This window comes from Camellia sinensis, chromosome 4 (genome assembly GCF_055761805.1).
Source record: "Camellia sinensis isolate YWXY chromosome 4, ASM5576180v1, whole genome shotgun sequence".
Lineage (NCBI taxonomy): Eukaryota > Viridiplantae > Streptophyta > Magnoliopsida > Ericales > Theaceae > Camellia > Camellia sinensis.
Window position 1 is genome coordinate 161,135,601 of NC_138964.1, and position 23,262 is coordinate 161,158,862.

General features: G+C 39.8%; 1 long non-coding RNA gene across 1 annotated transcript; it reads right to left on the reverse strand.

Moving 5' to 3' along the window:
• Nucleotides 1–19,174: 19,174 nt before the first annotated feature.
• LOC145789636 (uncharacterized) lies at nt 19,175–20,630 on the reverse strand. The gene is made up of 3 exons (XR_014327761.1): nt 20,475–20,630; nt 20,293–20,374; nt 19,175–19,641 (listed from the first exon to the last, which is right to left on the reverse strand). It is a non-coding gene; the product is annotated as an uncharacterized LOC145789636 (long non-coding RNA).
• Nucleotides 20,631–23,262: the final 2,632 nt, after the last annotated feature.

The following is a 23,262-nucleotide window of genomic DNA, read 5'->3' on the forward strand; positions in this document are numbered from 1 at the left end:
TTATGTTTTAAACTGCAAATTGAAGGCCTTATCGGCGGGCGAATCTGAAATTGATTGATGTTTTGTGCTAATTAAGATTTATATGATTTTATGGTATATTTAATTGAAATGTGATTTGGTATGATTAAATTAGATTAAATATTGATAAATTACAAGAGTTGGCCTTATTTACAACTTTGTCACTTAGTGGGTTATGCTAGACCACTCTTCTTCTCACCCTTACATTGTTTGAGCACCCTTTTCCTTAACCACTTAGAGAGCTAAAACCGACTAGAGTAAGAGAGTGAGAGAAATTGAGTTCAACTTGGAAGTTTTGCTTGGAAATTATAGGAATTGAAGGATAATTTGCATAATTGAGCTCCAATATCTTGCATTCAAGATCTAAGGTAGGACATTTACCTTCTTGTTTGTGAATTCAAGTTAATTGTTGCATGGTTCATGGTAATAGGAGCTTAAGATCATAAATTGGTTGTAGATTGTTGAATAGAGGCTTAATCCATGCATGCATGTGCATGGTCTTACATTTTGAGGTTGTTCATCATGAAATTCCATATGCATGTTCATATCTTGAGCTTAGTCCATGAATTCATCTTGTTTTTGTGGCAATTGAGTTCATTTGAGCAAGTAATTGAAGCTTTGGATTTGATTGAACACATGCATGTTACATTTGAAGTATGTTCTTGAATTATTGTTGAAATTGTGTTTAATTGACTCACCTTTGGGCCTTTATTTTACAAATTGAGCTTTAAATCATGTTATATTATGAGTTTTAAAGTGTTTTCCAGAAAATTAGCCCAAAAAGATCGAATTTGGTATATTGAAACTTGATTTTGAGCTTGAGGTTCAAATCTGAAAATTCCAGATTTTGGACTCCCGCTCGAGCGGGGTAAGTGGCGTTTGAGCGGGAAATTCGTGTATCCAACACTTTTGTTGTGTTTACAGTCTGCTCGAGCGGGGTTTTGCACGCTCGAGCGAGGACTTGTGTCACACGCTCGAGCGGGTGTCGAGCGCCCATCGAGCGTGATTTTCACACCTCCAGTACTTTTGCAGTACCCTCAAGCGGGAAAGTTTACGCTCGAGCAGATCCTTTTGTTTGCATGTCCGCTCGAGCGGGTAAACCCACGCTCGAGCGGGACCTCTGTTTTTTGAAAATTCTAAAATTATTTTTAAAGGGCATCTTTACATCCTCATTCCATTCTAGGCATTCTTAGGCCTAGTTTAAGGCATCTTAATGAGGATATTGATGTAGAACCACACCGAGGCAAATTACAGATTAAGTTATTATTTTCCCAACTGTGTTGCTTAGTGTATGTTCACTCTGTAACTGTGTAAGGTTGGCATCCGAGGACGCGTACTAGCTTATCTGTAGCCCAGAACTCTTGAGTAACAATGTCGTAAAGATATGTTCAATTGAGATTATTTTCTGAACAAAAGACTGTACTGCTTTATGAAATGACACTGTTTACTGAATGAATGTTTGTCCTATTTGTGAACTGTATTCGTGGCATCCATAGCAATATATTGTTACTGAACTGTTACTGCTACTGTTACAGAGATCTCTGTCGATTCTCATGTTTGGAACCACTACTGTTTACTGATATGATGGTCATCATTGACTGTTCGGTCTGTTAAGACCTACTGTACTATTTTGCTATTGGGTGTACCACATATGACTATTATAGTTTCTGAATGACTGATATACTGTTTAAATAACTGTTTTGAATACTGAAAGGACATTCATTCTTAACCTCTTTACACATATGTTATTCACTGGGCTTTAGCTCACTGCTCATATATATATGTAGGTGTTCAGGCACCGGGCCGTTGCTAGGGGCATCAAGCTTAACTCCTGTTTTGTCAAGCCAACCTTTGTGCCTCACTTTGAGGTTCCAGAACTGTTCAAGCTGAGGCTGCTTGGGGTGTTTTAGTTTTCCCCCTCTTTGTTTATGTTCTGTATAGACTGAATGATGTTGTACTGTACTGTTCTATTAGGGATTAAGTCCCTGTCCTGAATGATTGTATATATTGTACATACTGTTTTAGTACTGATTGTACATGTGTATTGAAAAGTCTTTTTGCATACAGACTGTCACAGCTCATTGGACATCTTTTAATTACTGTTTTGGCTTCCGCCAGCCCCTGTACTCTGTATTACTGTATTACTGTTAAGCAGGCCTTCGGTAATCTCAGATTACTTGCCGGTTACGGTACTAAACTCATAGGGGCGGGTTGGGTCGTGACAGAAACACACTAAGAGCCAATGAAATAAGTTTTGTACAATTAGAACGTGTGTTTCAAGTGTGCATCTGTTATGTGTTGTGTAGGTCACGTGCCACGTACCGTTTGACCAAGTTTATTCCGTCTATCTGACTCAAGGCCCACTGTGAGTAATAACTCTGTAAAGTTATGTTTAACCTAAGTATTTTCTGACTGGTATGGTATAATCTGTTTTCTGAAATGCTATCTTACGAATGATGAATGAATGTCCAATTTTCTGAAAAGTATTTGTGGCACCCTTAGTTCACGTGGCCCTCACCCGGGGGTAACAATACAGCGGCCAATCTGCATGTGGCCCTCGCTCGGGGATAACAATACCGCGGCCAATCTGCACGTGGCCCTTGCTTGGGGGTAACAATACCATGGCTACTTGCGCCCAAGATATGGACCTTTATGTTCGTTGGTACCAACTATGTATGTGGGTCTCTAGACCAATCTGTTCTGATAGCTAATGGGTGTACCACGTCTGATCTTATACAAAATCTGAATATGAAAATGTATATGAATCTGTTTATGTTTTGAAGTCTGATTATGCTCTGATTTAAATGCTGGATTCTAACTTGTGCTGGACATCATTCATATAACCCCTTTACTCTGTTATTATTCACTGGGCTTTCGCTCACAGTTTATATTATGTATGTAGGTGAGCCGGCACATGACTAGGGCCAGAGTTGACGGCCCTCTGTACCGTTTTGTCAGCCAACCCTTGTGCCTCCCGAGGAGGTTCCGATCGAAGTTTAATGCCAAGGCTGTTTTTCTTTTCATGCTAGTCTTCGTAACTGTTTGTAAAGTCAGATCTTGGGAAGTTCACTTCTGTAAATCTTTTGTAAATATTGTGTATCTGGACTAGCATGTTTATATATGTAAGTAAGTTTTGAAATATTTTGTCTCATGTACGTTATCACAGCTCATTGGACCTTGTCTATTTTGTATTATTGCTTCCGTAGCCCCTCATGACTTGCTAATCTGTTCAGAGGCCTTTGGTAATCCACTGATTACTGGCCGGTTATGGTGCCAAACCTACAAGGGCGGGTTTGGGTCATGACACCGCCCCTGACGGTGGTTATTTCAAATGTGCTCTCCGCTTCCTGTTCGATGCAAGTAATAATAAGGCCGAATATGAGGCACTGATACCAGGTCTTCGCCTAGCCAGAGACATCGGTGTCAGCCACATCTGGGTGGTCAGCGATTCCCAAGTTATCGTCGGGCAAATTACGGGAGAATTCGACGCCAAGGAGGACACCATACGGGCGTATAGGGATATTGCTCTCTCCCTTGCTCGCCTCTTCAATACCTTCCACATCAAGCACATCCCTCGGGCTGAAAACTTCAAGGCAGATGAGATGGCCCAATTGGCTTCTGCAGACCAGTCAGACCTCAACCACGGTGTCCGCCTCGAATACTAGTCCCACCCGGCCATCTCTCCCAACCTGCAGGAAGTCCACTTCCTCCAAGATGAACCTTTCCCATGGGCGGCAAACATCTTTCTGTATCTGACAACTGGGGAACTTCTAGACGACAAACAGCAGGCTGCCAAAGTCAGGGCCCGGTCGTCCAACTACATTCTTGTCGGCGACCTCTTATACAAACGTGGTTTTTCACGCCCATACCTCAAATGCCTCAATCTTGCTCAAGCAACGTACGTGATGAGGGAAATCCATGAGGGTATCTGTGGTAATCATTCGGGCGCCCAGTCTCTAGCCCACAAAATACTTCGCACTGGTTATTTCTGGCCTACTCTTAATCAAGATGCGACTGACTTTGTGCAAAAATGTGATAAGTGCCAGCGTTTTGCCAACATCCCCTATGCTCCTCCTACAGAATTAATCACGCTCAGCAACCCCTACCCCTTCGCCAAATGGGGGATCGGCCTGGTTGGCCCATTGCCCACTGGCCGAGGCCAAACCAAATTTGCAATTGTCGCCATCGACTACTTCACTAAATGGGTGGAAGCAGAACCCCTTGCTACCATTACTAAGCGGAACACAACCCGATTCATCTGGCAGTCAATCGTATGTAGGTTCGGCATCCCTCAAGCCATCGTCTCTGACAACGGCAAACAATTTGACAACGCCATGTTCAGGAAATTCTATGCAGAACTCCAAATCCAGCCATGTTTCTCTTCCCCAGGTCATCCCCAAGCCAATGGCCAAGTTGAGGTCACCAACCATTCTCTCCTAAAGATCATCAAAACCAAGCTGGAAGCGGCTAAAGGACTTTGGGCTGAGGAATTACCCAATGTACTCTGGGCTTACTGCACTACCGCTCAAACTCCCACTGGGGAGACCCCCTTTCGCATAACATACGGCGCGGAGGCAGTCATCCCAGTGGAAGTCAGTCTTCCTACCCCAAGGGTTCTATATCCGAATCCAGAACTGACTGAAGAACTGTATCAGGCAGACCTAGACCTAATTAAAGAGCTTCGAGAAACCACTGTTGTCAGACGAGCCTCACACCAACAGAAAATGAGAACACACTACAACCGCAAAGTCAAACTGAGGGAATTCACCGTGGGGGACCTTGTTTTGCGAGAAGTAACTCTTGCCACCAAAAATCTGACTGAGGGCAAACTGGCAGCCAAGTGGAAGGGGCCTTACGTTGTGAAAGCCAGACCACGACCGGGCACTTACTGACTTTAGGACATGGAAGGTCGAGACCTCCCCCATCCTTGGAACGCTGAGCATTTGAAGCGCTATTTTCAATAAAAATTGTATTTTTATTGCCCAATTGCTGTATGTTCTTTTTGACAATCTGCACACTTGAATATTCTCATTTTCCCCTCATATGGTGTAAACTTATGTTCCAATGGGCTACACTTTATATGACAGCAAGCTTATTTCTCAGTTGTCTGTGGTATTCCAATAACGTTTTGATTGCAGCCTCAGCCAGACTGAGCACAAAAAGCCTTAGCCAGACTAAGCATGAAGAGCTCGGCTAGACCTAGTCACTTAAAGCCTCAGCCAGACTGAGCACAAAAAGCCTCAGCCAGACTGAGCATGAAGAGCTCAGCCAGACCGAGTCACTTAAAGCCTCAGCCAGATTGAGCACAAAAAGTCTCAGCCAGACTGAGCATGAAGAGCTCGGCCAGACCAAGTCACTTAAAGCCTTAGCCAGACAGAGCACAAAAAGCTTCAGCCAGACTGAGCATGATGAGCTCGGCCAGACCGAGTCACTTAAAGCCTTAGCCAGACTGAGCACAAAAAGCCTCAGCCAGACTAAGCATGAAGAGCTCGGCCAGACCGAGTCACTTAAAGCCTCAGCCAGACTTAATACAAAAAGCCTTAGCCAGACTGAGCATGAAAAGCTCGGCCAGACCGAGTCACTTAGAGCCTCAGCCAAACTGAGCACAAAAAGCCTCAGCCAGACTAAGCATGAAGAGCTCGGCCAGACCGAGTCACTTAAAGCCTCAGCCCCCTCTCTCACTAAGTTGCTGGCGACCGCGGCATCAATCGCCATCTGGAAGTCAGCAAATCCCCTGAATTGCTCCACTGCTGCGACGTACAGGTCGGGGTATGCTGCCCTTTCAGAGGCTACCTTGGTTTTTTCTTCCTCCAACTCCCTCTCCAATCTCGCCTTCTCCTTTATTGCCTTCGCACGCTCGTCTTCCAACTCCTTCTGCAGCCCAGTAATCTTCAGGTCTGCCTCATCCTTTTCTTTGATTTGCTGGGTGCGCAGATCTTCATTGCTGGTCATAGCCTCTTCAAACAGCTCGGTAGTGACCGTGCAGGCTTTTTAAGCATTCCCCAACTTCTTCTGCTCGCCAGCCAAATGGAACTCGAGCTACACTACCTTGCGACGTTCGTCCTCTAGCTCCAACTTGACTGCGCGCAGCTCATCATGAGTTCAAGCGGCAACATTGTGCTGCACGATCGCGAACACCTCCATCTTTTTCACCTTCTGTGACTCCTCTAACCCCCTGGCACATGCACTCCGCGCAGCCCTCCTCCAACCCACGCTCTCCCTCTTGAAATTTTCAAGTTGGACCTCCACTTGTCCCTACCTCTGCCTCTCCCTCCTCAATTCGCCCTTCGCCACCGCCGCCTTATTCAACAGGGCCCCTGCTAAGGCAGCCGCCTCCATCCGGGCTGAGCACAACCCCTTCATCAGCTCAGCCTCAGTATAGTCAGCCACTAAGCGAACGACTGCATTTTCCACCACCCCCAAAAGGCGGTCTACAGCCATCCTGGCCTCTCTCCCTTCCCCTTCCACCCGCTCAGATACCGCAGGGACGTGATAGAAGACAGTCTTCAACCCAGGCCTTTGTCCCTCTCATTGGGATGCCACACCCCCCTGTGGTTGTGGCTCTTCCCTTAGCTCTACCCTTAGCTCAGCGCCGACCCCACCACTTTGCATTTGATCCCCAAGGCCAGTCACCCCACTCTCTGCCTCTTTGGCCGCCCCCTTCAGCCCCATTTCAGGGGTCCCCTTTGTCTCCCCCGTCAGGGGGGTCTGCTCCGTCGTCGCCTCCTTCCTCCTCTTCAAGGCAGGCTCCTCTTCACTCTCCTGTTCTTTTTCACCACAGCCTCCATCTCCTCGTAGGCTCTCTCCTTCAAAGGATCAACTGGGGGCGGTCGTGGCTCAAATCCACCTAAGCCTTTTTTCCCCAGGGATTTGGGGCACGGTCGGATCCTCTCCCTCGCGATCGGCTTCGGCGGTCGGTCTGCCTGGAACTCTTTGAACTTACTGGCTTTGGCGAGGATGGTCATATCCTTAGCCTCTTGGGCTTTCCTCCTCGTCTCTAACTCCGCCGGTCCCAGGTCTCCACCGATCGGCTGAGGACCCAACCCTGCCGCAAATAAGGTGGACGGCTGAACAAGCTCGTCCCATCTGGCACCCTCATTCTCTCTCCATTCCTTCACCTTCTTCACTCTTGCCTCTGATGCTGCTCCCAGTTTTGGCTCCATAGACTTGGTGGGCACTTTCCAAACAGTGCGCACCCTAACCCCTTCGTTGGCGGACACATAGAACCACCGCGGCCTCCACCCCTTTATCGATGACGGCAACCCCGCCACCAACCCCCTCCCTGCCGCCGCCTGCAAAGTGACCCAAGTCTCTTGCTGCCCCGACGCCTTGTAGCACGCAAAAAAATCGTCCACCGTCATTTCAGCCCCCCCGTTCGCCTTCGGCCACGCGCTCGCACAGGCCAGCAAGATTTTTCATGCATTGGGCATCAGTTGGCCTGGAGCTACCTCCAACCAGTTCAGCACGTCCACCACTATCCGGGGTAGTGGCAACCTTAAACCCCCCTTTAGCGCCTCCTCATATAGAGCGAATTCCCCCGGTCGAACATCGGATGCCCTCTCCTTTGATTCCGGTAGTTTCAACTCTATCTCTGCGAGAATCTGATACTTCTCCCACATACCTTCTAGCTCCCTTGCGGTAATGATCGACTTATCGACCTTTGTATGCCAGTGATCTGGCTCCACCTGGCTGATTGGCGTCGATGCCGCCATCATTGTGGACGAACGAGGTCGCCCCAACAGCTCCCCCCCACTCCTCACTCGCCTCTCTGTCCTGTATTGCTCCGTCAAATCCACCGCATTGTCATCTCCCAATGGATCAACCCTGAAGTTTGCAGCATCTTCTTGGGCCATTTCTGTGGTGTGTCTACGAATAGCTTCGGATGCGGGCGCAAGGAAATTCAAAAAATGTCGCAAGGGTATATCACTTGCAACGAAGGAGTCTATACTTGGAGTGTTTTGATTTTTCAAAAAAAGGTAGGTAAAACGTATAATACCAAAAGCCCAAAGCTTGCCTGTATTCCAGGGGTCACAATTAATTTTCGCTAGTTTGAAAAATTTTCAAGCCAAAACTGTCTTTTCAACACCCATAATGACCTATTGTTTCACTTCTGGCCCAACGCTTAACCTTCCCCACCACGTGATTCTGTCACGTGTACGGTCACGATTCACTGTCCCCTTCCCCTACCCTGTCTTTTCCACTTTAAGTCACCACGTGACCCACTACGTCTCGAGCCCCGCACTCCGCCACCTCCTCCTTCGTGGTCGGCCCTCTTCATGGTCGGTCACTCCACTCGGCCACCCTTCGTGGTTGGCCCCCCTCATGGTCGGTCACTCCACTCGACGACCCTTCGTGGTCGGTCCTCCTCATGGTCGGTCCCTCTACTTGGCTACCCTTCGCGGTCGGCCCTCCTAGTGGTCGGTCCCTCCACTTGGCGACCCTCCGTGGTCGGCCCTCCTCATGGTCGGTCCCTCCACTTGGCTACCCTTTGCGGTCGGTTCCTCCACTCGGTGACCCTCCGTGGTCGACCCTCCTCATGGTCAGTCACTCCACTCGGCCACCCTTCATGGTCGGCCCCCCTTCGTGGTCGGTCACTCCACTCGGCGACCCTTCGTGGTCGGCCCTCCTCATGGTCGGTCCATCCACTCGGTCACTCCTATCGGTCGGCCTCCATCTTGCCGGTCTCTAATAACCCTCGTTTTCTTCATTATTCCTTTCGTTGGACTAAAGCTGCACTTGGGAATGGGGGACTACTGACATGGGCAGGCCCATAAAGGCTACAGCCCATTATGAACAACCCAGGCCCACCACTTAGGGCCCAATACATAATCCAATTAATGAAACCTAGCACTGCTGAAGCCCCACATAGCAATAAGAACCAATGACATCAAGACACGTGGGGAGAGAAGGGCAAGCCACATCAGCAGACAAAGATCTGCAAAGTTATTGCCACTGCACATCGCCATTAATGAGGCCCCTTACAGCATTTATTACAATAATTCCTCTCTGTCGGGACAGCACGCCTTCACCCTGAACAAGGTAAGCTACAGCATAGACTTTCGGCCAAGGTGACAGGTCGAAAGGGACAACGAAATGATTACCAGAGGATATAAGCAGACGTTGAAGACAAGAAGAAGGTTAAGCTTTTCTATCTCTACTCTATCACTACACTCCACCTCTTTCTCTCTAACTTGCTCATCGGAGGGTTCGCTGGGGGACTTCCTGTTCCCCGTTGAACTCTTGTGTAGGTTTTCAGGTGGGCTTGGTCATTCAAAGATAGGCTTAAGGAGCGTAGATCAGTCCGACCCGTCCAACCATCATGAACTGTATCATCAATATATATATATATATATATTTTTGAGTCTTCATTGTATTTAATTTTCGATACTTTCACAAAGTGATATTCTAGTTGGAAAATACAAATAGTAGCAATATACTGTTTGACAAATAGTAGTAATATACTGTTTATTTTCTTTGACAACTAGTAGTAATATACTAGTGTCATTAATAATTGCAGAATATTAATTTGTGTTATAGAAAATTATTGTGGTATTTTATTTTTCTAGTTTTAGTAACAAGAAAAATAAAATTATTTTGTGTTGTAATTTATTTTCTGGTTTGAGTAACTAGAAAATTAATTTGTGTTTTGATTTTTTTGATTTTTGTAATCAGATATTATGACTGCTGAAAGTAGTACTCCAAATCCAATCATTACAACTACTCCGGTCCTTATCCAGAACCACATAACAAAAAGAGGAAGTTTGCTGGAGATGGTTCTCACAAGGTGACAACAATGGTAATAAAAAGTTCAAAGGTAAATGCTATAATTGTGGCAAAACCAGACATTGAGCCTCTGATTGCCCTCCCCCTAAGAAGGATCGTGGAAGTGCAAGCAAGAAGACAACCAATCAAGCCAATATGATAGAACTTGATTACATCTCTGACGGGTTAAACGACATCAATCTCTCTGTTGTGGTGTCTGAGGCTAATTTGATTGAAAATCCCAAAGAATGGTGGGTTGACACTGGGATAACTCAACAAATTTGCACGAACAAGAAGATGTTCACTACTTATAATGAGGTTGCAAATGGTGAGCAACTATTCATGAGAAATTCATCTACTTCTGTTGTGGCTGGACAAGGGAAAGTAGTCTTAAAGATGACATCGGGGAAGGAACTAATCCGCAACAACGTGCTGCATGTACCAGACATCCGAAAGAATTTAGTTTTTGGTTCTTTGTTAAGTAAAAATGGTTTTAGGCTTGTATTTGAGTCTGATAAATTTGTATTAACAAAGAGTGGTATGTATGTTGGTAAGGGATACATGAGTGATGGTCTCTTCAAGTTGAATGTAATGACGATTGTACCAAAACTTGCTATTAATAAGAATAACACATCTTTTGCTTATATTCTTGAGTCGAATTTATGGCATGGTAGATTAGAACATGTAAATTTTGATGCTTTGCGTAGATTAATTGGTTTGGATTATATACCAAAGTTTGAAATTGATCCTAATCATAAATATGAGATTTGTGTAGAAGCGAAACTAACTAAGACTCTATTTAAATCGGTTGAAAGAAAAACCAAACCTCTAGAATTAATTCATACTGATGTATGTGATCTTAAATTTGTTCAAACCAGAGAAGGCAAAAAGTATTTTATAACATTTATCGATGATTGCACAAGATATTGTTATGTATATTTACTTAGAAGTAAAGATGAAGCCTTAGAAATGTTTAAACTCTACAAAATTGAAGTGGAAAATCAACTTGGTAAAACCATTAAAATGGTTAGAAGTGATTGGGGTAGTGAATATGATGCACCATTAAATGAATTTTGTGCACAACATGGCATTATTTACCAAATTACAGCACGCTATTCTCTACAGTAAAATGGAATTGCTGAAAGGAAGAATAGAACTCTTAAAGAAATGATGAATGCCATGTTACTGAGTTCAAGCTTACCGCAGAACTTGTGGAGGGAAGCAATATTATCTGCTAATTATGTTCTTAACAGAATACCCCACAAGAAAACCAATAGCACTCCTTATGTATTGTGGAAAGGTCAACCACCTTCCTACAAATACTTAAAAGTATGGGGGTGTTTGGCAAAAGTTGAAGTTCCTGTTCCGAAAAAGACTAAGATAGGACCAAAAACAGTGGATTGTGTGTTTATTGGTTATGCTCAGAATAGTAGTGCATATCAGTTTCTGACTTACAAATCAGAAATACCAGATATAAATGTAAACACTATTATAGAGTCAAGGAATGCTGTGTTTTTTGAACATGTCTTTCTTTACAAGAAAGGACAGGAATTAAGTTTACAGAAAAGAACTTATGATTGTACACAAAGTCAAGAGACTAATTACAATCAAACCGAAGAGACTGGTAATGGTCTCGACCAACAAGATTTAACTGATGATGAACCAAAACAAAGTAAGAGAACAAGAACATCAAAATCCTTTGCTCCAGATTTTCTAACATACCTATTAGAAAATGAACCTCAAAACTTTAAGGAAGTAATGACAGGTCCTGAAGCACCTTTATGGAAAGAGGCTGTTAATAATGAAATTGAATCCATTATGCAAAATCATACTTGAGAATTGGTGGATTGTCCACTTGATTCTAAACTTCTTGGATATAAATGGATATTCAAGAAAAAAATTGAAACAGATGGTTCAATAGACAAGTATAAAGCAAGACTTGTAGTAAAAGATTATAGACAAAAAGAAGGTCTGAACTATTTTGACACATATTCTTTTGTGACAAGAATAACATCCATCCGCATGCTTATTGCCATAGCAGCATTGTATAATTTAGAAATACATCAAATGGATCTTAAGACAGCTTTCCTAAATGGTGATCTAAATGAAGAGATTTATATGGAGCAACCCGAAGGTGTTGTAGTGTCAGGGCAAGAAAAGAAAGTTTGTCGGCTTGTAAAATCTCTTTATGGATTAAAACAAGCACCTAAGCAATGGCATGAAAAAATTGATTATGCTATGCTTACTAATGGGTTTAAGATAAACGAATGTGACAAGTGCGTCTATGTTAAAAACACTGACAGAGGTTATGTCATCGTTTGTTTTTATGTGGATGACATGCTTATCATTGGAAACAGTCAAAACATGATCAAATCAACTAAGCAAATGCTGAACAAAAGATTTGATATGAAAGATATGGGTGTCCCAGATGTAATATTAGGAATGAAAATTACTAAAACGTCTGACAGATATGCATTATCTCAGTCACATTATATTGAGAAAATTCTTGGTAAATTTATCAAGGATAATATGAATGTGTAGCTAAAATACCTGTAGACATCAGTCTTTATTTATTGAAAAATAAAGGTGATACAGCGTCTCAGTTAAAATACTCCCAAATTATTGGAAGCCTAATGTACCTAATGAATTATACTCGTCCTGATATAGTTTATGTTATCAGTAAATTGAGTAGGTACACTAGTAATCCTGAAAAAGACCATTAGAAAGCGATCATTCGGGTTCTTAGATATCTAAGGTTTACCTGTGATCATGGTTTGAACTTTACTCGATATCCAGCAGTACTCGAATGTTATTGTGATGCCAATTGGATATCTGATACTAAAGATTCAAAATCCACTAGTGGATATGTCTTTACTTTGGAAGGCGTTACTTTTTCTTAGAAATCCACGAAACAAACATGCATCGCACGATCCACAATAAAATCTGAGTTCATTGTTTTAGACAAAACAGGAGAAGAAGCATAATGGCTTTGCCACTTCTTAGAAAAACATTCCAATGTGGCCAAAACCTGTGCCAGCTATTTGCATTTATTGTGATAGTCAATCTGAAATAGGTAGGGCACAGAATCATATGTATAATGGTAAGTCATGACATATTCGTCGTCGACATAATACTGTAAGGCAATTGCTCTCAAATGGAACAATCTCAATAGATTATATAAAATCTAAAGATAATGTTAACAAAGGTTTAACTAAAGAGCAAGTGTATAGCTCATCAAAGGGGATGAGATTAAAGCTTATTACATAAGAGTCATCATAATAGTAACCCTACTTCTATGACTGGAGATCCCAAGAACTAAGTTCAAAGGAACAACTAAGTTATGTGTGGCTCGCCAGAAATTACCAAGGGATTAAAATTCCCTATCCATTCCTATGGTGAGAGTGATATCTACAACATGTGTTGTATGCAAGGGTTTAAGAATATGCTTTGCTTTTAATGATTACTTATATCTTGATTTAGGCAGAAAAATCAAGACGAGTAGAAGGAGATACTCACAATAAGAATCACCTATATTAGTGTCGAACTGGGGCCGGTTCTATGAGAATGAAGAAGCTAAATTCTCAAGAAAGCACTCAGAAGATATTTTGTGTGAAATCTATTGTCTTGGTTCACACAAACGACTGAACAATTCAAGGCATCGCGTCCATTGGTTAACTAGTAAGTCCAATAGGTTATCACTAGGGAAGGTTCAAGGCCGAAAGCTACCTATCCTGATGCAAGATAATTTTGATTTATACTCTTTCGACAAATTCTGCATATTGTTGCATTTCTATTGTTATCAAATTCCATTCATGTGGGGGATTGTTAGAAATGGTTTTGAAAAATATGATTTTTCCTTAACTCTGGTATGTTTTTTAGGTGGGACCCATACGCTAAAGTTGGCAGGTCTAAGTGGTAACGCGTTTTATGCCGCATTGTGCTTCATGTGGTATATTTGGTTGCTCAAAACCATTATCGGGTGAATGAGAAATTGAAACCAAAGTAAGCTCCATGGAAATGGAGTTTTTGGTGGAAATTCCTCAATGTTTGAATAAAGGCTTGTCCCACATTGGTTTGGTGGAAAGAATTTTGTAGGTTTCTAAGGCATAGGTTTGTAACTTGAGGAAGGCCCTAAGGGGCACTCCAAATTTGTAGAAGGAAGAGGTTATGGGCAAATTGGGCTAGACTTATTGGATCCAAAAATAAACACGCATGTGCGCGCCACTGCCGTCCGTCCGTCCGGTTAGTACTGCCGTCCGTCTGTCCGGTTAGTAGGGCGGGCTGGCCTGGGCTTGGGCGCGAGTGCGTGGTGTGAGGTTGGGTTGAGCTTATCCGGTCCAATACTTATTTTTTTGGATAAAAAACATTTGAATTAAATTTTATTTTTTGGTAAAATAAAATATGTCCAAAGTTTTAATTTCAAATTTTGATAGGAAAAATTCAAATTTGCTTTTCACTTCTTCTGAATTTCTATACAGATTCAAATCTACTCAATACAGTTTTTATCTGCTTGAAATTTAAACCCAACAAATTTGTATCTGTTCATTCAAACCAAACAAGTAACATATCTATTCAAACAGGTTATGCACCTGTTTAATTCAAACCATTCAGCCACGAATTTTCCTACATAAAGGCAGTCTTTCATTTGGATTTTTTACTTCAATTTTTGTCCAAAAATTCTGCAATTACTCTCTATATTTTGCTGCATTATTTTCTTGTGAGAAAGTATATAAACACGAAGTGTGTTTGTAGCACAAACAGTTCGTAGTACAAACAGTTCGTAGTATTGCTATTGTTCGTTATTGATCATTATATCATGGGAGATAGGCGTTCACATTCTGAAAATACCGTGGAGGGGACGAATCTGTCTTAAGGACACAGTGTTAAACACTGGACTTGATCAGAAAATTTGTTCAACAAATTAAATTGGTAAGTAATTAATTTACTTTTCTATTTTATTATTTTTTCTATTTCAGATTTTGATTTTGTTTTTGTAAGAAAATAAAAATCTGTTTTATTTATTTATTTTATATTCTGGTTTAATTTTTGTAATCAAACAATCTCTCTCATTTCCTCTATTTCTTCTATATTCCGTTAATTGTTAAGTATAAAGATAAAATTTATTTTTTAAATACAGTGAAAATTATCTAACACCTCATGAGTCCATGGAGGACACCATCATCGGCAGCTATCGCATGCCTAAGAAAAGTCTTGAGTTATAATAAATGCTTGAGTACTAGGACGAGAATGTGTTAAAATATGTTAGTGCATTATATTAGTGTATTCTATGTTGTTATTAGCTGTAAAGTGTGTCCTAGCTGATCATGATGTCTTTGCTTTCGGTCCAACCTCTGTACACTCTTCTATAAAGAAGAGTAAGTTTCTCCTTATGTAATACACAACATTCAACTCATCAATCAATAATATACATCAATTTATTTTTACATGGTATCAGAGCAAGGTTAAGAACCTGGTCCTTCTGCTTCACCGGCGGGCGGCAGCCTCGCCTTGGCCGCCCGCCGGACCTTTACACATACCCTGACTCCGCTGTAACTTCATCTTCCTCTCCTCACTATTGAAGAACTCTGTTATTAGCCCTCTTCTTTCTTTCTCCGTCCTCCTCGGCGACTCCACCTCCATGGTCATCGGCCTTCCTCCTCTGTTGATCTGCACATCCTCAGTCGCCACCATCGCATCTGACGGTGTCAGTCTTCCGGTTCACAATCACCGCCTGCCGGTTGCCGGTGCCCGTCACAGTCTCTGTCTCACTCTGCGGCTCTCTCTCTCAGCCCATCAGGACAGACTTTGATATACTTTTGAAGACAAGCTTTGCGGATTTGTGACTGTTATTGTCGTTGTTGCTGTTATTGTTATTATCATGATGGCTGCTGCTATGTATTCCCACCCCTTCAATCTCTGAAAATGGCTGCTGCTAAGGTTTATTCCAACCGTACCTCTATTCTATAAGGCAGCACCCGGTTCACCTGGCTTCACACCTACGCGCATAGTCTCCGCCTCGCCTCCTCTCTCCGATCCCTAAACATTTTCACGCATAATGTTGTATCGGTGTTGGCTCCAAATATTCCAGCAATGTATGAGATGCATTTTGCAGTGCCCATGGCTAGGGCAGTATTTGTTTCAGAGTGCCTGAGCACGGTGGCTATGGTCTTTGGGTCTAGCCTGGTGTTGATGCCCTTGGCACGCGAGGCCCTCCGGCTTTTGATGGCCGATTTGAAAGGTTCCCTGGCAGCCGTATCACCTATCCTCCTTTTTATTTTTTTAACCCACTCTTGCACACACACCCATCCTCTTTGTTTATTTTTTAAAACCACTCTTTACCTTTATTTTCATTATTATACAGCTTCGTTAGTCTCAACTTCTACTTTCTTTTTTTTATTTATTTACTCACACCCATCCACCGTCCACTCTATATTTTTTATTCTAAAAGCTTACTGGGTGCTCTCCCTCTTCCCTTCATCTTACTTTTCTATTAGTGTAGGACCCGTCCACACACATTTCACTCTCACATTCCTTTTTAATTTTTTATTCCTTTCACATTCCCACTATATCTCTCTTCACAATTGCAGACACCATCCTTCCTCACTTTTTTACCCTCCTCCACTTGTCTATTCTTTTATTATACATATATTTTATTATTTTAATATTTTCAAATATCTTAGTATCATATCTCCACCCACTCACTGAGCCATACTTCCGTAGGCACTCCTCCTCATTCCACCCATCATATATATATTTAAAAAAAAAAAAAAAAAAAAAAACAAACAAACAAACAAACAAAAAAAAAAAAAAACAAAAAAAAAAAAAAAATCACACTGCTGTTTTTCTTATCACCCATCCACAACTATTTTTCTCTATGTTCTTTATCTATTGTTTTCTTTTATTTTATTTTTCTTATTAAACAAAAACACCACCACAAAATAACACCAACAACTTTTCCCAATCTTGTCATTTTATTCATATCAGGGGATCAACCCCGATCACACCTTTACATCACAAAAAAAAAAAAAAAAAAAAAAAAAAAAACCACATCCACAGGTGGGATTTTTCTTCTCTACTCGGCCGCCGGTCTCTTCTTCTTGCCTCCGTCCTGGACGGCCCTTGCCGGTGTTGCCTCCGTATTTCCCACTCCACTGGGCATGATCACTACTCCCTGCTCCTCCACTGCAGCATATGGCGGACCTCCAAAACGGAACATCACGGTGGCCTTCCGCTTCAGCTCCTTATTTTCCGCCTTTAGCACACTTATCTCTGCTCGCGCATCCTTATACATGCGTTGGAGCAGAGCCAGCTGGGCGTTTAACTGGTGCACCTCATTTGCCCTACTCTGCAGCCGGTTCGACAAGTTTGTCACCGCAGTCATGGTTTCCACACATGACTTTAATGTATACTGATTGGCTTCCACATCCGACTGCACTGCCATTCTTTGCTCCACAGACCGCATCGGAAAGTTCAGCGGAGTAAACTCCGGGGCACTCGGTTGAGGTTCCAGTGCCACCGCTCCAGTTCTCTCTCTTGTGGACTCGTTGAGGTCGGGAAAGAGGGTGAGCAGTCCACGGGAAGACGAGGCCATTTTCTGGGCAACAAAGTGTTACAGACTATCTCTCTCAGCACGAGGAACTATCTTTCTCAGCAACACGAAGGATTTTTCAGAGGTTTCTCTCAGTTTTTCTCTGCCTCAGCCTCTGCCTTCGTCTTGGTTATATAGCCAAGGCAGCCACGCGCATCGCGCGCCTCTTGACGCCCGACAAACTGGCACGCCTTTTCATGGCACATCTTTTGATAAAATGGACACGCCTTTTGATGGCACGCTTTTTGATGAATTGGGCACGCCTTTTGATGGCACGCCTTTTGACAAAATTGGGCACACCTTTTGAGGGTGCAACTTTTACAACGGTCCGACATGACCCCATAAACTGTCCCGACATTTGATTCCGGTTAGCCTTTTCAACGGTCCGACATGACCCCATAAACTGTCCCGACATTTGATTCCGGTTAGCATCTCCAACGGTCCGACATGACCCCATAAACTGTCCCGACGTTGATTCCGGTTAGCATACCGTGTCCTCTACAACGTTATGACACCGCCATCCAGTGTCCTCTACACCGTTATGACACCGCCATCCAGTGTCTTCTACACCGTTATGACACCGCCATCCAGTGTCCTCTACAACGTTATGGCACCACCATTCAGGGTCTTCACCAACGGTATGACACGACCATACAGTGTCTCCGATCCTCTTTTATTTTATGTATTAGTCTATTTTATTATTTTGTTCCTCTCTCCAAACTCAAGTTGGTTAGTTTCTCTCCTCCTTGAGTTTGCGGGGGGCTGTTAAAATATGTTAGTGCATTATATTAGTGTATTCTATGTTGTTATTAGCTGTAAAGTGTGTCCTAGCTGATCATGATGTCTTTGCTTTCGGTCCAACCTCTGTACACTCTTCTATAAAGAAGAGTAAGTTTCTCCTTATGTAATACACAACATTCAACTCATCAATCAATAATATACATCAATTTATTTTTACAGAATGTGATATCTGGTCTGATAATGTTGATGAGTTCATATCTAAGAGGTTCATTGATAGTAATATGGACATTCGGAAACATAATTTTGAGATAATACTATTTGGGTCGGGTCGAAGAGCGTGCCCCGATATGAATTTGGGACTGTTGAATGTAAAGTTGGAAGTGGCTCAATTGGTGCACTCTTTTAATTGGGACTTGCCTAATGGAATGTCACCTAGGGACATGGACATGGCTGAAAAGTTTGGTCTCACAGCACCAAGAGCTCAACGCTTGCATGCCATACGAACTTTCCGCTTATGGGGTGAAAAATTGTGAGGAAGCCTTCTCATTCAAACACACAATGTATTGCTTGCCTCGTGTTGTTGTAGACTGCTATTTTTTGGTACATTAGAGACCATTGTCAGCATGGGATCTTCTGTTTCTAATTTTTTCTATTCTCTTATTTCAAAATTATCCACATCTATTGAAATATTTTGAGATTATTACACCTCGAGATTGTTAATGATTAAATGATTATAAGTATTTTGAGACATGAGTATGAGATTTGGGAACAGAAGATCTTGTCTGCCACCATTACATGAAAATGGAGAGGGATACCTTTGACATAAGTCAAATCATGATTTCTATTAAGACACAAGAATTCTGGTCAACTGAACTAGTTTTAGATGGTTGGATATCTCTTTGTATCATATATGCAGGAGTAATCTAATCCATATCATTAATATATATATACATATATTTGTTTTGGTTCATTTGAACTAAATTTTAATTGTCTTCTAATTCAAACAACATCAGAATAGGGGGATCCCCCAAAAATAAGATCCTACTTGTCCATATCACCGAAATAGGATAAAATAGAATGATCTTTCTTTAGTTTCCTTAAAAAAAATATTATTCCTTCACAATAATTTTTATTTGAAAGCATTTTTCAACAATTTTTTAGCTAACCAAACTTTAAAATAAATATTATAATACAATGATCATTACATTCTATTTCATTCTAATAAATCAAACACTACCTTAACTTCAACTGGATTCTCAGTACAATGGACATCCCTCATTCTCTCTCTCTCTCTCTCTCTCTCTCTCATTTTATACAAGCTCCAAATTGGTTGTGGTTGGACAAGTGATTCCACGTATGAATCAAGGGTCTTTGATCATGAACTTCATTGATGACATTGAAGTCTTGGATATCCAATATCTCTACTCTGCGGTTAGTCTTCTTCCTTATCTTGATTGCTACATCTTGTGGGATGAACTTTCCGCACACACTTACCATGCACTGCTTCTCATCTATCAAATGTGTTTTCAACTCTCCAACCACGCAAAAACAAAAAAAAAAAAATTATAAACATAAAAAAATAAAAATAAAAAGTGTTAAATATTGTAAATATGCAAACATAGATAAGAATTCATGTAGGGTTAAACTACGCCTTTGGTGTCTGTTTGGGATACTTCTATTTGCACATCACACTTTGTCTCAACTCACACAAATTTTCATGGTGTGTGAATAATAGAAAGCTCGTCTCTTTGATCATTTAAATTTTAAATCTTATAAATTTTGTCTTTGAATTTTTTTAATTTGAGTCAACTGCTCTAATTTCAAATAGTGATCTATATCAGTAATGGAAAAATAATAATAATTCACCTATGATTCCCAAGTTATGTGTTTCATGCCACTTTGATTTTAATTATGTCAATTTTAATCTTATACATTGTAAGGCTATGTTTTGTCTGTTTATTGACTAAATTAACAAAATTAAAAATATTAGAGTTCAAAATAACACATAATGCATATTTTAGAGACTATAATTGTATTATATTATCATTATTTAGTTATTTAGACAATATGTTTGAAATTAGATTAATCAAACTAAAATAAAAAAAGAGACAAAATTGACAAAATTAAAACTCGTGATCAAAGCATTAAAGGTGTATTTTATCTTATATAATATATAGCCTTACCTTGCATACTAAGCAGGGCTCTCCTTACTTTCTTGCAACAACCATTGCAATCCATATTGATTCTCATCACCATGCAACACAACTGTCATATTTATGGAGAAATGAGACATGAAACAAGGACTCTTTTTTCCTAGAGATTAAGATAGAGAAAATTCATAGTGTTTGGTTCAAGAGAAAATTACCTTCTCGGTCATCAAGGTGGTGAGTGAGAGGCAATGTTTGAGAATAAAATGATCGAGTAGACTATGGAAAAACCCATATATATATATATATATAAATGAAGGTAATTAATGAAATGATGGGATTTTGAGAATATGGGAAGGATCGCAAGCTGGCTCATGATTAAAGTAGATGTGTTTGGTTATATGGAATCTGATTCTGTGTAGAGACAAAAGAGAGAGGGGAGGAATGTAGATTTCTTGACTTCTTTACATTGTTTTTGAATAGATTTCATGTGCACTTCAGGAAAAGCATCCCTTTCTTGTTTGTAAAAGGTCTTTTCTTGCAAATTGGAAGGCAAGCCTTTGTGTATATGCACCAAAATTTTAAAGGAAAATGTTATTTTTCCATAATTTAGTTAATCAGTGTTCAAGTCATTGATTTAGATAGAAATTTAGAAAGGGACAAAAAAAAAAAAAGGCAAGGGAAATTGAGAAAAAAATTTAACTTAAATTTTATTCACTGAGACGGAGAGCGTATAACCCCTTCTTTGCTCCTTTCCTTAGCATTTCACACTAAGCTCTTCGATCTTGTCTTGCTTTCTCCCTAGGCTTTCCTATTGCTCATGACTGGTATATGAATCTCTGTATGCAGTGGTCGGCCTTCTAGAAGATTTGCCAGAAGTGACTAGTTGCTTCACAAACATTCTTCCACACTTTCATTGAAAGGTCATAAAAAAAATAAAGAAATAAATAAATCATGCTCCTACCCTTCTGGACCATGTTTGGAAATATGAAATTCCAATACATGCAATTGAGCTTACAAAACTATGCCCAACCAAACATGATCAGGAGTTGCCTAGATATTTTCTAAATTTATTCGTTTTAGACACAATATATAAGGCCATTATATTACCAATTATGTTCTCATACAATACACAACAAAACTTCAACTAGCACAAATTATATCCACACTAGTAGGAGTAAAGGCAACCTATCAAGCATGGAACATGTAAAACTCACATACTCATTAGCAACCTATAACACATGATTATCATAAAATATGGCATGTGGTGGCTAATTAACGTTTCGGATTATTACACCCATCCTCTCTCATTCTTTTCTTTTCGACAACCATCTCTTCGCGGTTGCAATTGGAAAATTTTCAAATTATTTGTTCCTTGTATTGTCTAGAAGTTAACTTTTATCTTTTGTCCCACATTAATTTTTTTATAAATTCCTTAAGATATTTTTTTATATGTGAACATTCTAGTGTTGGATAAAGGCGAAGAATGTGAGGAAATACTATGCATTTTTTGAGCCAAGAGCTAAAATGAACATATGTTTTCTTGGCTTGATATTGATATTATTATTTTTTATATTAATAACAAGGGTAAATTACACTGACACCCTCTAAGGTTTTTGACAAATACAGGGACCTTTTGTGGTTTCAATAATCACAGAAACCTTCCTTACTTTAATTGACATTATCAAGATTCTCTCAATCTGTAACTGCCGTTACAAGACCTAACAGAAAGTGCTGATGTCACTCATTATAAATTATGAAATGCCAAAAATACCCTTACTGCCTTCTAATTCTACTCATGTCATTACCAGTACCAACCTATTCACCATTGTAGCACCTCCCACAAAATCAGAAATATACATAAAGATATATATATATATATATATATGTAAGATATTTATGTATACATATGCATATATATCAAACATATTCATTCAATTCTTTTTCTTGTTTCTTTTTCTTGTTTTTTATTCAATCAAACATATTTATTTATACATATGTATATATATTCATTCAATTCTTTTTCTTGTTTTTTATTCAATCCAACATATATATATATATATATATATATCTATCTATACTATATATATATAACCAAATGTAGTTATTTTGTCAAAAGCCTCCAAATATTTATTCCTAAATTCTCATAATTTTAAAACACTCTCTTTCCTACGTGGCAACCTTATTTGATTGCCTTTCATGTTTTCTATTTTTCTTCATTTTTTATTTGTTTGATTAATTAAAATTAAAATTAATTTCATTACTTATGGATAAAGATTTGAATTTCAAAATTCCTCCATATAGATAAACATATAAAAACTGAAAATTAATTTTATAATCTACAGATAAAGATAAAAAATAAACAATTAATTTAAAAAAATTAATTTCATAACTTATAGATAATTTAAAATTTCTTCCCATAAATAAACAAATAAAAGTTGATAAATAACTTATAAAAATTAATTTCATGGCCTACAAATAAAGATAAAGATTAAATAATTGATTTTTTTTAAAAAACAAAATTACTCTCTTCCCCCCCCCCCTAATTTCGTACTTTAATTAAAAATTTATAAATAATTTATGAAAATTTATTTCATGACCTATAGATAAAGATAAAAATTTTAAAAATTATTTAAAAATAATAATTTCATGACTTATAGATAAATAAACATATAAAAATTGATAAATAATTTATAAATATTAATTTTGTGGCCTACAAATAAAGATAAAGATTAAATAATTGATTTTCAAAAAATTAAAATAATAAAATTTAGATAAAGATATGATTTGTTAATCTATATATCTATCAAAAACATATATATCTAAATCTTTATTTTGATTTATTCATTTTTTTTTCTCCTATCACATATTATCTTTTTTTATTTTAAATTTTTTATCTTATGAAATGCTCTTATCTATAACTTCTTATCTCCTATTAAATTTTTAACCTTCTCTTGATAATTTTTATTATTCGTTATTATCTACTAAATGATAAAGATTATAAAA